This window comes from Rattus norvegicus, chromosome X, assembly GCF_036323735.1.
Source record: "Rattus norvegicus strain BN/NHsdMcwi chromosome X, GRCr8, whole genome shotgun sequence".
In the NCBI taxonomy this organism is placed as follows: Eukaryota; Metazoa; Chordata; class Mammalia; order Rodentia; family Muridae; genus Rattus; species Rattus norvegicus.
Window position 1 is genome coordinate 132,343,734 of NC_086039.1, and position 15,117 is coordinate 132,358,850.

Consider the following 15,117-nt stretch of genomic DNA (forward strand, 5'->3'; position numbering starts at 1 on the left):
CCCAGCCAGTTCCTCACCATTCACTCAAGCAGTATTCAGCCATATGGTAGTTAACATGGACTTTTGCCTCTTTGTGTTCGTGTCTGGAAAGCTGGAGGTGTAATGCAAGTGGTAGAGCAAGTGCTTAGCATGCCTAAGGCCCTGAAGCACAGTGCACTTCATGTTCTCCGGCGGAGGTTCACCCCTCATAATCTTATCACAAGATGCAAACTCGGAATATACTAGAAGTTGTGAACCCTCCTGAGACACATGAATACACTAATCAAGAGTTTCAGCTTTAGACATTTATATCACTGGACCTATTGCCACTTTGGGTTTGGTCTCTCTCTCGACCTCTGTCAAGTATGCTACTCTTGAAATGAACTCTAAAATGGTTAGACCTCGAAGTGTCTAACTACCAATACCTTGATTTTCATAGGCAAAAGATTTCATGTAGAATCAGGAACTAGAACCTTAGGCTAACTTGGAAGCCAAAAGTCATACAATTTTTTTTCCTGAATTTCTGAGTGGTAACTGTGTGTTCTTGCCAGTAGACCTCCGGAAGTACCTGGGACTGGCTGTCAAGAGAAATAAATATAATGAATAGTGTTCAATGCCCAAAGGGCATTTTATAAGTTAGGCACTGGCTTGAGATTGTCCACAATCGGCTCCGCTAGTTGACACTTAAATCGGTAGCTAGCGAAGGGGAATGAGGAACCTTTACCTCCTCCTGCCTCCATTTAAGATACCTCAACATTCTTTCACTCTTACGCACAAAGCTGCCATCTCTGTGCAAAGCAGTCCCCAAATCGAAGCACCAATAAGTGGACAATTCCGGGTCTACTTTCTCGGGACCCTTCTGCGGGATGTTTGCCCCGTACAGCACTAAAGTGATGCAAACCACCCCAGCCTTCAAGGGCGAGGGCAGACGCCGGAACCTGACATAAACGACGCCCACTCCCCGTTTTCCAAGCCCCCAAACGGATTCAATTGTTGTTTCGTGGGGCTCTTTTTTTTTTTTTCCTTTTCTTCCTCCGAACCTCCGAAGTGTTCTTCCTTCCTATTGGCCGAAGCTGCCCCTTGACGCCACCCCGGCTTTGCTTACTGATTGGTTGGCTCTGGATGTGCCCAAGCCTTTTTCCCAGGGTGTGGCGCCCCCCTCCCGCCCCCAACAGGGTTCTGACCCCTGGCTCCTCCCTTTCCCCACCCCCCCTCCCGTTCCGAATGGTACCGCCCTGGCTCGGCTCCCCCATGGCCCGGCCGCTGCCCTTAGGGCCCCCGGACGGGGCGGGGCACATTGGGGACGGGCAGAAGGCGGTGGTGGCGCCTTCCTGCCGAGCCCGAAGCCACCCCGCCACCCTTCTACAGCCCTCTTAGGTTCCACTTTCCCTTAAGCAGTTTTCGCCCTCCTTGGTAGCTCCGTCCCGTCTGTTGCAGCCCCCACTGGTCTTTTGGTCATCCCAAAGGGCAGCTTTCAATCCCAGTCCTCCGCGCTCGATACACGCCCATCCGCCTCCACCCTTGGGTTCTCGAAAGGCTTTCTCCCCGAGTCTGTACACCCTTCCCCTCCGGGTCCCTCTTTCTAGCGGACTGTCCATCCATCCCCGGGACCTCCCTCCCAGTGTGTGGCCGTTCCTCCCAGCGGCCTCCACTTCACGGCGTCCCCTCCCCTTCGTGGCCAGCGTGGTGGAGCCCCCCCCCCTTTCTCTGTACCCCCGCGCTCTCTTATGTTGTCCCTTCACGTCCCACTCTAAGTCCCTCCCACGCCATTCCCCCACACACACACTCACACCCCTCCCTGCGAGGCGTCCCCCGGCGCCCCTCCCCTAGCCCCCGCTTGTCTATGCCCCTCCCACACACCCGGTCCTTTTGTCTCCTCTTTGGTCTCTAAGTCCCCCGCCCCTCCCTCCCGGCCGCCCGCCCTCGCTCCCCGCGAGCACGCTCTTATCTTCCCCAGGTCCCGGCGCCCCGCCCCCTGGCCGCGCCCCGCCGGCCCCCCTCCCTCCCGCTGCCCCATCTCCGCCCTCGGCGCTCCGCCCCCTCCCCCCGCCCCCTCCCCCGTGGCTCGGGCCCTCCAGCCGGGCCCACCTCCCTCATTCCCTGGTTCGCTCCTCCCGCCACAGCCTCCGCGGATCCCAGACCCACCCTTCTCCGGCCGCGGGCTCGGGCTCCCGCGCGCTCTCCCCACACTTGCACTCCTCCCTCCGCCCTGCTTTGCTACCTCGCCCAGGCCCCAAAGCCGCCCGGCCCGGGGCACTGTGCAACCAGCCCTCGGGGAAGCCTCTCTCGTTGCAAAGGTGCGGGCACCTCACGAGCAGACCCAAAACCCAAGAGCTCAAACAGAACTGGGCCGGCCCAGGCCGCCTCTACATTGCCTGGCCCTCGGAACCCGTCCGGGACCTTGTGCCCGTCGGAAGAGTGTAGGGACCCGCTGAGCGCGAGCGCGGCTCCTCTGGCACGCCTGGAGCGCCCAGTGGACACGCTGCGACCCGAATGCCAGGGATGTCTTTACCCAAAGCCGCCTCCCAAACCGTGCATTCAGTAGGCTGCTCCCACCTGAGGACTCGCGCTCAGCGGGCCTAGGTCGGGACGCTGTACCAAAATCCCCCAGCTTCAGGAGCTCCATCAGTGAGAACCAGTGATAAGCCCTGACCACCCAGGGAGACAGGGAGCATTCACCCTCAGCCTAGTGCTTTGTATCCACCGTCTGCAGGTGGAGGACCTGAAACTAAACTCATCTTAGGTGAGGGATGAACCAAGTAGAGAACCAAGCCACAAACCAATAACTAAAAAATGTGTCTGTTTCCGTAATGCCCACATTGACGGTATCTCTCCCCTGAACCTCTTCTGCCAAAACCTTATTTACTCACCAGACTGGAAGCTCTTTGAAGGAGGTCCCTGTTCCTTACCCTAGCTCACTCAATGGACCTCTTGTGATTGGCAGATAACTGGATGTGTTTGTTAATCGTCCGCCTTTTGTGATTTAAGGTTGTAAGCTGGCGAGGGCCAGGACCAGATCGGGATTACTAGCTTGTGCCAGGCACAGCATGGTGCCCAAAGGGACGGACAACCAGTGGTGTGCAAAATTCGTGAAAGTAATTATGCAGGAGGCAAAAGCCTACCTCTTGGTCCCCAGAACTGTTCCGGAACTGCACCTGAGTGAGGGAGAAACTAAGGAAGCTGCTTGAGCTCATCTGCAATCCAAAGCAGAGCTGGTGGCGCCAGGTATATAGTTCCAGTCACTAACTGAATACAAGTGTTAGCACTATGCACTACTGGGAGTGGGTTAGCAAGGAGACAGAAAATCATCCATTTCAGTTTCCAACGGAAACCGAACAAAGTAACTAGCCAGGGTTTTCTCACTGTGAAACAGACTGTCCCATATAAGGAACAAACCTGTAGCTCTCCATCTGTTTGCCCCAAGGTCGAGCTGAACCCCAATCTGTCCTTAGAAGAAGGCTGCAAACGGACTGGAATCCCTCAACAGCAATTAAGGCGCGCTGGGGAGGTAGGGGTGGGAGACAGTGAGAAGACTCCTTCCTCCCATTTATGGGTGTATTCATCCTGCGCTTTGCAGCCGCTCATTGGTAACCTGCTCACTTTCTGGTTAGTAAAGCTCTCTGCCCACCTCAAAAGCCCACCCCTCCCTGGTTGGTCTGTGTACCCTGTCCTTCCTCAGCCCGACACTGTCTTCACCCAAGCCAGCCTGCTCTAAATGGACACGGTCAGTGATCCAAGCAGAAACTGAAACAGTAACAATCAGACAGTGTCAAGAGACTCCGGCAGAGATGCCTCGGATGGCCCGGCCTCCTCCTCTGCCTTGGCACAGATGTTCTTATTGTCCAGGAAAGAAATACCAAATTCCCTCTTCAAGCTGGAGAGGGGATATTGCAAAGCTTATCCCCAAGGCCCAGCCCAGTTCTTCTGCCCCCTGATTATTCTTCAGACTGAGACTGTCACCATCCCCTTACCCATGCTAGACAAGAGTTTTCTCCCCCACACCAAAGAGATTAAGGGGAGTGGGACTGGAGCTGCAGGAGATTACTGAACTGTTCTGCAGTTCTCTTTAGGGACTGTTAGCACATCAAAATACATATTTGGAAAATGTTCACAATTAACACTGGGGAAAAAAAAACAGTAAACACAGTGTCACTTTGCCAGGCTCAACAGTTTTGTTTTGTTTTGTTTAAATGCTAATGGCCTCAAATGGGGAGCAGCATCCATCAGTTAAATAAACAAGCCATTAGACTGAGACTAGAAGTGTCAACACATGACTAATCTACTAATTGGGAGAAGCCATAGAGTAGCGAGGAACGAGGCAACAAAGCATGCTGGAGGCTGTGTAGTGGACAGCTCAGGTACTTAGCCCGTGGGTCTCAGAGCTAACAAGACCTACATTTGAATCCTGCCCTCAAACAGTTAACAGCACTGTCCTGGGTGAGTTGCTTCATTGAAACATTCTGTAGAATGGGCATAATGATGGTACCCATATCATGGGATTATTAGACGCTGAACTGAGACGATACCAGTAAAGCTGTTGCTACTGGTCCTGCAATATCACCACCATCCCATGCCTGGTTGCCTACACCTGATAACATGGGTACCTTGCAAACAATGAGCAGTCAGTAGGCATGCATGCCTCCGGTCCCCAGGATCCCAGCACCCACAGTATATCTAACAAGGGCTTGCTTTTGGTTGATTAATTCTAAGATGTTTACATTGAATAATTGGGAGTTTTCTTTTTATTTTGGAGCTAGGATCTGGCATAGTCAGACAAGTCCTCAAAAATCACTATATAGCTGAGGATGGCCTTAGACTCTTGATCTTCCTGTCTCCACCTACCAAATGCTGAGATTATATGTCTGTGTCACCAAGCCTGTCTTGGTCTAACTTCCTTTCTTTCCTTTCTTTCAGACATAGTCTCATTCTATAGTGCTGGTTGACCTGGAACTTGCTGGGTAGAAAAGGCTGGCCTTAGACTCACAGAGATCCACCTGCTTCTTCTGCTTTTTCAATTAAAAATGTGTTCATCACCACACCGTGGTTGTCACTTAAGAATGTCAATGCCTGTAACCTGGAATTCACTCTGGAACTTAACAATCTAGTGTCCTATCCCAAGGTTGCTGAATTCTGGGTCCTCTCTGCTACCACTTACCAAATAGAATTGAGGTAAGCTGGCCCTCAAAATAAGATCCATCTTGGTGGCACCCTAGGTGTCCTTCTCTACCCAGCCAGCCCCAACCTCATAGTGCTGTGGATGGCTCATAGCTACTTTACTCTTTTTTTTTTTTTTTGGTTCTTTTTTTCGGAGCTGGGGACCGAACCCAGGGCCTTGCGCTTCCTAGGCAAGCGCTCTACCACTGAGCTAAATCCCCAACCCCGCTACTTTACTCTTATGGTAGATGGAGACATGTGGTGCTCTCTATATTGACAGGACCCAGAGTGCAGAAGGAAAGGGCAGAGACAGGTGCACAAGATCTCCCAGAACATATAGCAACGAAGCTGGTGATCTTTGCTCTCTTGTCCCACCCATTTTCCCTTTTAAAAATACTACCATTTGCTTGGTTGGTTAGTTGGCAGCTTGGTTGGTCGGTCAGTTTTTCAAGACAAGGTCTCACTTTGTAGCCGTGGTTGTCCTGGAACTCACTGTAGAGAAGACTGGCCTCAAACTCACAGAACTCTACCTGCCTTTGCCTCCTGAGTACTTTTCTTTTTTAAAGAAAAAAGCAACATCTCACTATGTAACCCTGGTTGACCTAGAACTCACTGTGTTGACAAGACTACTCTCAAAAGACTTGCCTGCCTCTGCCTCCCAAGTTCTGGGATAGAAGGCAAATGCCACCATGTCTGGTCCTGCAATTATGAATTTAGGTGTGTCAGGCACAAGCACTATGGAGCAGTTGTCGGGAAGCCAACTTGTCGCAGTTGGTTCTCTTCTACTGTGTGCGTCCTGGAGATTAAACTGGTCATCAGGCTTGGCAGCAAGTGCTTTTACCCATAGAGCTATCTCACCAGCTCCTGTTTCCTTTGAAGTCCACTGTTTTTCTACTCACCTGCCAAGACCTGTCCTCAGCTACATACAATTGCTTAATCATTCAACCCTGGGGTTGGGGATTTAGCTCAGTGGTAGAGCGCTCGCCTAGCAAGCGCGAGGCCCTGGGTTCGGTCCCCAGCTCCGAAAAAAAGAAAAAAAAATCATTCAACCCTGTAGTCTTACATGGACATTCACATTGCATTTTCTCTTCTTTTACTATTCTAGGAATCTTGCTCACTACATAAAAGGTGAATGCATTTTGGGGATTCCTTTTGTGTAATCAAGAAGTTAAGGTGGTCGTGGTTTAACCTGCCACCCCCTTTCTGGGTCTTAGAGTTGAATACTAGCAACTTTTTGTTGTTGTTGATGTTACTTGGGGGGAACATCCTGTCTAGTAGTTCAAACCTAGAAGTCCAGCACTTGGGAAGCTGAGAAGAGGGTCGATCCAGGGCCAGCCTAGGCCAGAGTGAAATCCTGTCTCAAACAAACAACAACAAAAAACTCTGCAAGTGCCCAAAAAGGAATAACTATAGATTTAAGGAAATTTCTGATCTATTAGCAGGTTGAGGAGGTATGGAAGAGAAAGTTGACTTCCTGAGATCCAAGATATTTAATGGTTTATTTGTTTGTTGTTAGGATTTTATTGGTTTGGGTAGTTTTGTAGTTTTTGTTTGTTGGAGGGGCATGCCACAGGGGTCAGAGAACTTGCTGGAATTGGTTCTCTCCTCCCACCATGTATGTTCTGAGGATCAAACTCCGGTTGTCAGGCTTGGCAGCAAGAACCTTTACCTCCTGAGCCATCTTGCTAGCCCAGTTCTGAAGTTTGTTTTGTTTTCAACTTTTTTATTTGTTAAAGATTTGTTTATCTTATTTAACATATCAAAGTGTTTCTGCCTGTATGTATGTATGTATGCATGTGTATTGCATGTGTGTAGAGCAGATGGTTGGGAGCCACTCTGTGGGTGCCTTGGGAATCAAACTCCGGTCCTCTGGAAGAGCAATATGTGCTTATAATCATTAAGCCATCTCTCTAGCCTCTGTTTTTATGACAAGGTCTCAAGTTGCCTTGAATTCAATTCATAGTTGAGGAAAAGTTTGACTGGTCTTTCTGCCTCCACGTCTCCAGTACTAGATATGCGTGTACTGCTATACCTAGCTTTGTGAGGTGCTGGAGGTAGGACCCAGAACTTCATATAGGTTAGGCAAGCACTCTGTCAACGAAGCAAACATCTCCAGCTGTTAAAATCTTCAGTACTGCTTCTTTGTAAATTCTGCCTTGAATTTAGAGTCCTAAGTAGACAGACTCTCATCAACATGCATAGGCATTCATCTCAGCACTTCTGCAGTTGGAGTACCCCTAACACTGGCAATGGAGTTAGTTCTCAGACTCAATTCTCCTTCAGCTACTCTTCCACCTAAGCCTTGGATTACGCTCCCTCCTGGCTCCGCACTTGCTTTTGCTTTTGTTCTCACTCTGTGGTCCAGGCTGATCCCAAGGTCTCCAAAATCCTCCCACCTCAGTCTTCCAAGTGCTAAAATTCCAGGCATGCGTGCTGGAGCCCCAGCTCTGTGAATAACAAGCAAAAAGGAGGGGGTTCGTCTGAGTCAACTCTCCCCAGGGATTAAGGGGTTAATGTGTTCTCCTTCCTGCTTCAACAATTCAAATTGCACTTCTCCAAGCGCAAGTTCAGTTCCAGAGTCCAGGCTGTTGGCAACTATGTTACCTATTTGGACCACCCATACTAGCCCCTCCCCCTTTTTTTTCGGCAAATCAAATTCTCCTCCTTAAAGGACTAGCTGAACTGACCATGTTACGGAAAGATGCCCCCCCCCCCGGGGGGAGGGATGGTCCCCCAGGTGAATTTCAGCTTTTCTTTCCCTAATAGTTCATAACATCGTATCCCCACCTTTCAGGACCTTCTTGCCAACTATCTGGCATAGTTTTTCATCTGTTACACAAATAAAACCTTCTTGAGGACAAGAAGCGTTTCAGAGCCAGACATTTGGTGGCACACACCTTTAACCCCAGCACTCCAGAGGGAGACAGAGGCAGACAGGTAGAGCTCTGTAAAATCAAGGCTACCCTCCCTCTGCTACATAGCAAGTTTCAAGCCCATCATAAAAAGGGGGGGGGGGGGTATTCAGATGTCCATGCTTCAATACTTGGGAGTCAGGTGTTTTACGGGTTATATAACTCATTTCACATTCAGCACAACTATATAAGATAGGCACTCTTATTGTGCCCACTTTACAGAGAGGTGAAGGCGTGGATTTACCTTGTTTGCCCAGATAAGGAAACAGAAGATTTGAGATTCAAATGGCAATTCCCTTCTCTCTAGGCCTTGCAGCCTTCAAAGGTATCAAACAGCCAGGCTACCACTGTCTCTGCTTCCATTTTTATAGCATACAAGACATACTTTGCGCATGCCCTTGGCAGTTTGTTATACAGTCGCACACACACTGACCTGCATGTAAAATACTTAAGACTGATAATTTCTCTGTATGAAAATGCTCCTAACTCACCTGAGCCGGGTTAAGGGGCAGAGGATGGCTGACCATACCCAGGTACTCCACAAAACAGATACAAACTTTCTTTCTCATTCTCCTACCAGCAGAGAGTGTTTTGGAACTCTACAGCAACCTTGGAACTTGAACCTTTCTTCTCAGTCTAACTGGCTTCTTACTGTCTGTCTTGTTGTTTACAACTTTGATGGACTTATCTGGGCATTCCTTTGCTCATTTTTGTGCCAATATCTCTAAATCTCAAAGCACCCACATGTGAATTCCTGATGGTCCCATAGCCCGGTGGGCCCTCCCTCACTACTCTCCATACCTAAATTCTCCAAGTCACTGGTTCAGTTTCTCCTCCTTCCAGAAGCTGGCCCAGACTCTGATCACCTGCGGGCTTCTTTGATCTGCTCTGGTTTTGTTGTATATCTCCCATCTGGCCCAGACTCTCCCTGCCTCTTCCTCAAAAGTACTGAGCTTACAAGTATGTCAGTACCACGCCCAGCTCTGTTTTTCTTTTAACCCAAATCTTGATTCTCATCTTGATTCTCTGCTTGCACTCACTCCCCCACCCCTTCTCTAGTTGCTTCTTACGAACTGTTTCCTTGACCACACTAGTCCCTTGAGTTTGCAGAAAGTCTAGGAGAGACTTCATCCAATCCCTTTCTCTTGCCCATGAAGCTCTTATTTCCTCTAACCACTGCACACGCGGTGGGTATGGAACACAAATGAATGAATGAATTGTGTGATTTTTTTTAAAGGGCCTAGACCAGCATTAGTAGTGGTGTATGCCTTTTATCCCAGAATTTAAGAGGCAAGGGGCAGAAGGAACTCTGAGTTCTACCCTGGTCTGCAGAGCTAGTTCCAGGACAGTTAGGGCCACACAGAGAAACCTAGTCGTGAAAAACAAACAAACAAACAAACAAACAAGCATAGACCAATTACCCACCTTCAAATGCTACCATGTTGGCCCTGGGGATTGAGCCAAGATATTTAAGCTCTCAAGTGCTGAGGTATTTCACTGGCCCCATGGTGGCCTCCTTGCTCAAATGTCCTGCAGTGTAGACAAAGCGAGAATGCAAAAGGTAGAAACCAGTTGGACTGTCTCTGGTTTCAGCACCAGCTAGGAAGTTAGGTAGCAGTAAGGGGTTACAGTTCATATTCTAATCTTTTGTCAGACATTGGAAAGGGAGCACTGCCCTTGATCTTGCCACTCTACTTAAAAGATGCCCTCCTGCTGGTTGGTGGTAGCACACACCTTCCCCCCCCCTCCCGGAGCTGAGGACCAAACCCAGGGCCTTGCCCTTGCTAGGCAAGCTCTCTACAGCTGAGCTAAATCCCCAACCCCAGCACACACCTTTAATCCCAGAATTAGGAGGCAGAGACAGAGTCCAGTCTGGTTTACAGAGTGAGTTCTAGGACAGCCAGGGCTACAGAGATCCTTGTCTCAAAAATTAAAAAAAAAAAGAAAAGAAAAGCCCTCCCTTCTGCTTGCCTATAAGAAAATACCACCCTAGTTAAAAATGGTAATCCGTGCTTGTAATTCTAGTACTCAGAAAACTAAGGCACGGCAGTTACTTCCGTTTTGAGACCAGCATGGGTCTAGGTCAACCTGGGCTACAGACTGAGATGCCCCCACACCCAAATAGGACCCTGAGTTGGAGATAGTGCCACATGCTTCTAATTCCAGCACCTTGGAAATTCAGGTAGCAAGATCAGGAGTTCAAAGCCAACCTCTTCCACATAGTAAGTTCAAGCTCAGTTTGAAGCATATGATCTGTCTCGGGGGGGGGGGGGGGGGGCTGATATTCGAGACAGGGTTTCTCTGTGTAATGGCCCTAGCTGTCCTGGAATTCACTTTGTCGACCAAGCTGGCCTCACAGAGATCCTCCTCCCTCTGCTTCCCGAGTGCTAGGATGAAAGGCATGCACCACCACTGCCTGGTTCATGTTTGATTTTAAAAGGGGAGGTGGATTCCTGATTGACCCACATTCCACTCGGTACCTAACTACCCCACACCCTTTCTTTTGAGTCAGGGTCTTATTTTACACTGACTGAGCTGGTACTTAACAAATATAGCCCAGGTTGGCCTTAAACTTGAAATCCTTCTGCCTTATACTTCTTGGGTACAGACAGGTATGTACCATCACACCAACCTCCCCATATACTTTCCAACCAAAAATATTTATAATATGGGAGTAAGTAGGCAGAAGTGGGGTTTATTCCACCACACAGATACGGAGTCTTCCTCTGGTCAGATTGTGGAGACTGGCCTATAGATGCACTTGAGGAATCGACTGTGGCCTAGAGAAAGGTGAAAGTTCAGTCTGTGGCTAGGTTATTAATATCAGGATTAGAAGTCAGGGTGACTGTCAAGTCCCTGGGGACATCCTATCCAAGACAGCAGTCACAGGACTGGGGGAATGACTCAAGAGTGGAGTATTGCCTAGCACGGACAAGGCCCTGGCTTCCATCCCCAAAGTGACACAGTGATGGCTGTCAGGAAAGAGGCTTCCTTGGGATGGTTTGTTCTGTGAGGCAGTGAAAGATTCATGAAATCAGCCTCAGGGGCCAACTTCGACTCCTGACTCTGACACTACTTTTCTCTAGAGACATGAGACAAATCATTTCCCTTCTCCAATCCACATTCCTCATGTAAACAATGCTAAAGAGCAGTGCTAGTCTCTTAGGGTCCCAGAAGAAAGTCTAAGACTCCAGAAAATGGAAAGTAGCAAAAAGAACGAAATACTATATTCCTCTATTTAAAATGTTATAGAAAAGACTGAGGAGCTGGCCCAGTTCGTAGAGCGCTTGCTTAGCATTCGTGGAGTCCGGAATTCCATCCCCAACATGGAATAATCTAGGCATAGTGAATCGCATTCTGAGCATGGAGGTGCAGGCAAGGGAATCAGAAATTCAACGTCATCCTCAACTGTGTAGTAAATGTAAGGCCAACATGGGCTACATGAGATCTTCTCTCAAAAATGAACATATTTATGTATGTATGTATATATACATATGTATGACTACCACATGCTCATTGTAGAAGTTTTCAAAATACAGGAAACTATAAAAATCATAAAAGTCATTTGTAATCCTACCAACATAAGGCTTACTAGTGTTAACATTTTAGTATTTTATTTGTATCTATTACATGCTTATCTTTTATTTTTAATTGGTTATTTATTGACTACATGCCAAATTAATAACCACATGCTAAGGATAGCACATTGCTTTTTAACATTTTTTCATTTTAAACATTTTTATTATATTTATTTAGTGTGTTTGAACACACGTGTATGCTTGCACACATGTTATTGTGTGTGTGTATGTGTGTGTGTGTGTGTGTGTGTGTGTGTGTGTGTGTGTGTGTGTATTCAGGCCAACACTCATGCACAATAAAAGGATCCATTATCGACATGGTATCAAACTGCTTTCTAAATATTTATATTACTACTCATAGATTAGTGCTATTCTCAGCTTTGGTCAGAGAAGATTCTGTTTTCAGTGGATAACAGTTGGTGCAGAGACTCATAACTAACCAAAGTATCAAGAGTGACTGCGAGTGCTCAGCCCTAAATGGGACATCTAAATATACTCCCCAAAGGCACAGGGACCACTACAGAAGAAGGAGCTGAAAGAATGTCAGAGTAGCCAGGCAGCGATGGCACACATCTTTAGTCCCAGCACTCAGGGGGCAGAGGCAGGTGGATCTCTGAGTTCCAGCCTGGTCTATCGAGTGAGTTCCAGGACAGCCAGGGCTACACAGTGAAACCCTGTCTCAAAAAAATAAAAAATAAAAAAAATGTCAGCTCAGAGGCTAGGGAGAAGTATTGTGAAATGCTGTCCTCTGGATGAGGGCTGTTGCACCCATCAGCCCGCAGCAGCAGCAATGACCTGCATGAGAATACCCGCACAAGACTGGGCCTAGGACATTGCATCATTGACTGAATAGGGGCTTTGATGCTCCACCCCTCCCGGAGGGCATATAGACAGGGAATGCCTTTCAGGAGAGTCCTAGTCCTCGGAGGTGTTGGCAATGCTAAATTTGCCTTGCTCAAGAAAATAGCCTCTAACCCACGTTCATACAAGCAACTCTAATGAAATGAAGCGGAGCCCACAAAGAAAGACTTGAAAGTAGGAGGAGACATGTGGGTTCAATGGGAGAGGGAAGTGGATAAGAGATAGTAATGGGGAGAATATGATCAAAGAACATTATACTTTGAAATTATGAAAAAAATATTTAAATATCCATTCTTGGACAGAAAAAGGAAAGGATGATAGTGGTGTATTAGATAAACTCCATTACATAATGGGATGAAGATGGCCTTGCACTGCTCAGTATAATAAAGTAAAATAAAGTAAAATAAAATGATACCTTATGGGGCTGTGGGCATAGTTAATGGTAGAGTATATGCTGAGCATGCAAGTGGCCCTTGGTTTAGTCCCCAGCATGCAAACCTCTTGGTAAGGAGGAAGTAGTTTAGGACATGACGAAGAAAGCCCGGAGCTTAAGCAGGGTGTGGTGTCACACACTTGTAATCCCTACTACTTGGGAGGAAGATAGAGACAAGAGAATCAGGTCATCCTCAGCTACTAAGTGAATGTGAGGTCAGCCTGGGCTACATGAGACTCGATTCAAACAGAACAAACAACTTAAAAGATTGGGGTTTAATTGTTTACCTTTGAATGTGTCTGAAGTTTCCCATCATAAAATTTGATATGTGTACTTCTTGATCTAGGGGTTTCTAAAATTAGATGTGTACAAAGGATATTAATAAGAAATTGTATTTGGGATAGAGAGATGGCTCAGTGATTAAAAACACTGGCTGCAGCCAAGTGGTGGTCTCAAAAGCAAAGACAAACAAAAACAAACAAGATCACTGGCTGCTCTCCCAGGGAGCCCAGGTTTGGTTCCCAGCCCTGAGATAGTGACTCATCAACCGTCATCTGTAACTCCATTCCAGAGATCTGATGCCTTCTTCTGGCCTCCAAGGACCAAAGGTAGGCACACATTTGGTGTGCATCCATACATGTAGGCAAAACACCCACACACATAAAATAAAATGAAAGAACTTAAAAATATTTTAAAAGAAATTATATTGATAATAATAAAGTGACAAGATTAACAATTATATATTCGATAAAATGTTAGATAAATAAATTATTGTACAGTCACTGAATAGAGCACACAAGGAGACTTTCTTCTTTTTCAAGAACACTGAACGTTTAAAAAAATAGTGTGTTTAAAGGATGCTCATTATCATTGAAAAGCAAAACAAGTGTGTGTGTGTGTGTGTGTGTGTGTGTGTGTGTGTGTGTGTGTGTCTGCGTGTGTTCAGCATTATACACACCTGGTGCCTGCAAAGGCTGGAAGGGCCTTGGGTTCATCAGAGTTATAAACAGTGAATTGTCCTATAGATGCTGGAAACTGAATCCAGGTCCTCTGTAAAAATGACAAGCCCTTTATACACTGAAACACTTTTCCAGGACTCCTAATGGATAATTTTTAAAGTAAATCCTGGAAAGCATATACTTCGGGCATGCATATTTTAACATGGATAATTTCATCATATAAACATGCTAGGGCTCTGCAGCTAAGAGCACTGACTATTCTTCCAGAAGTCCTGCCTTTGATTCTCAGAGCCCACACCACAGTTTACAGCTATCTAACGCCAGTCCTGGGGGGATCCAATACCTTCTGGCCTCTATAGGTATCAGGTACTAACGTGGTACACAGAAATACGTGCAGACAAAACACCAATACACATAGAAATAAATTTAAAAAATTAATTCGACAAACTGCAAACAAACAAACCAAGTGGATCCAAGCACCTTGGAGGCAGAAGCAGAAAGACAGAGAGTTCTAGGCCGGCCTAGGATGTATACCCAGACCCCTGTGTACAAATAAACATGGGTGTAGTGACAAGTAGATCAAGGGACTTCTGGGATCAGGTAGATGAAGTGGTGATCTGTAAAAGAGAATCAGAAAATTTTGGGGGAAAACAGATGTTCTGTGTCTTGATCTTAGGTGTAGATGCATATGTCAACATTCACCTAATTGTATAATTTAAATGAATTTAGTTGGGCTAGGAAGGTAGCCACAAGGTAGAATGGTTCCCTGGCATATGTGAGGTTCTAGGTATATTATGTGGGAGGCAGAAGCAGAGGGATAGTGTGGCAGTTTAAATAGGTTTGGCCCCCATATACTCATGTGTTTGAATGCTTGGCCCAAAGGGAATGGCACTATTAGGAGGTGTGTCCTTGTTGGAGTAGGTGTTGTCTTGTTGGAGGAAGTATGTCACTGTGGGGAAGGTGTCAGGGTCTCCTGTGCTTACATTCCTTCCAGTGTGGAACACAGTCTCCTCCCTGTTGCCTGCAGATCACAATGTAGAATTCTGCGCTCCATCTCTAGCTCCTTCTCTAGCACTGTGTCTGCCTGGACACTGCCATGCTTCTTACCATGATGATAACTGACTAAACATCTTACTCTGTAAGCCAGCCCCAATTAAATGCTGTCCTTCATAGGAGCTGCTGGGCGCATGCTGTCTCTTCACAGAAATGAACCCTAACTAAGACAGATTGTCATGAGTTTG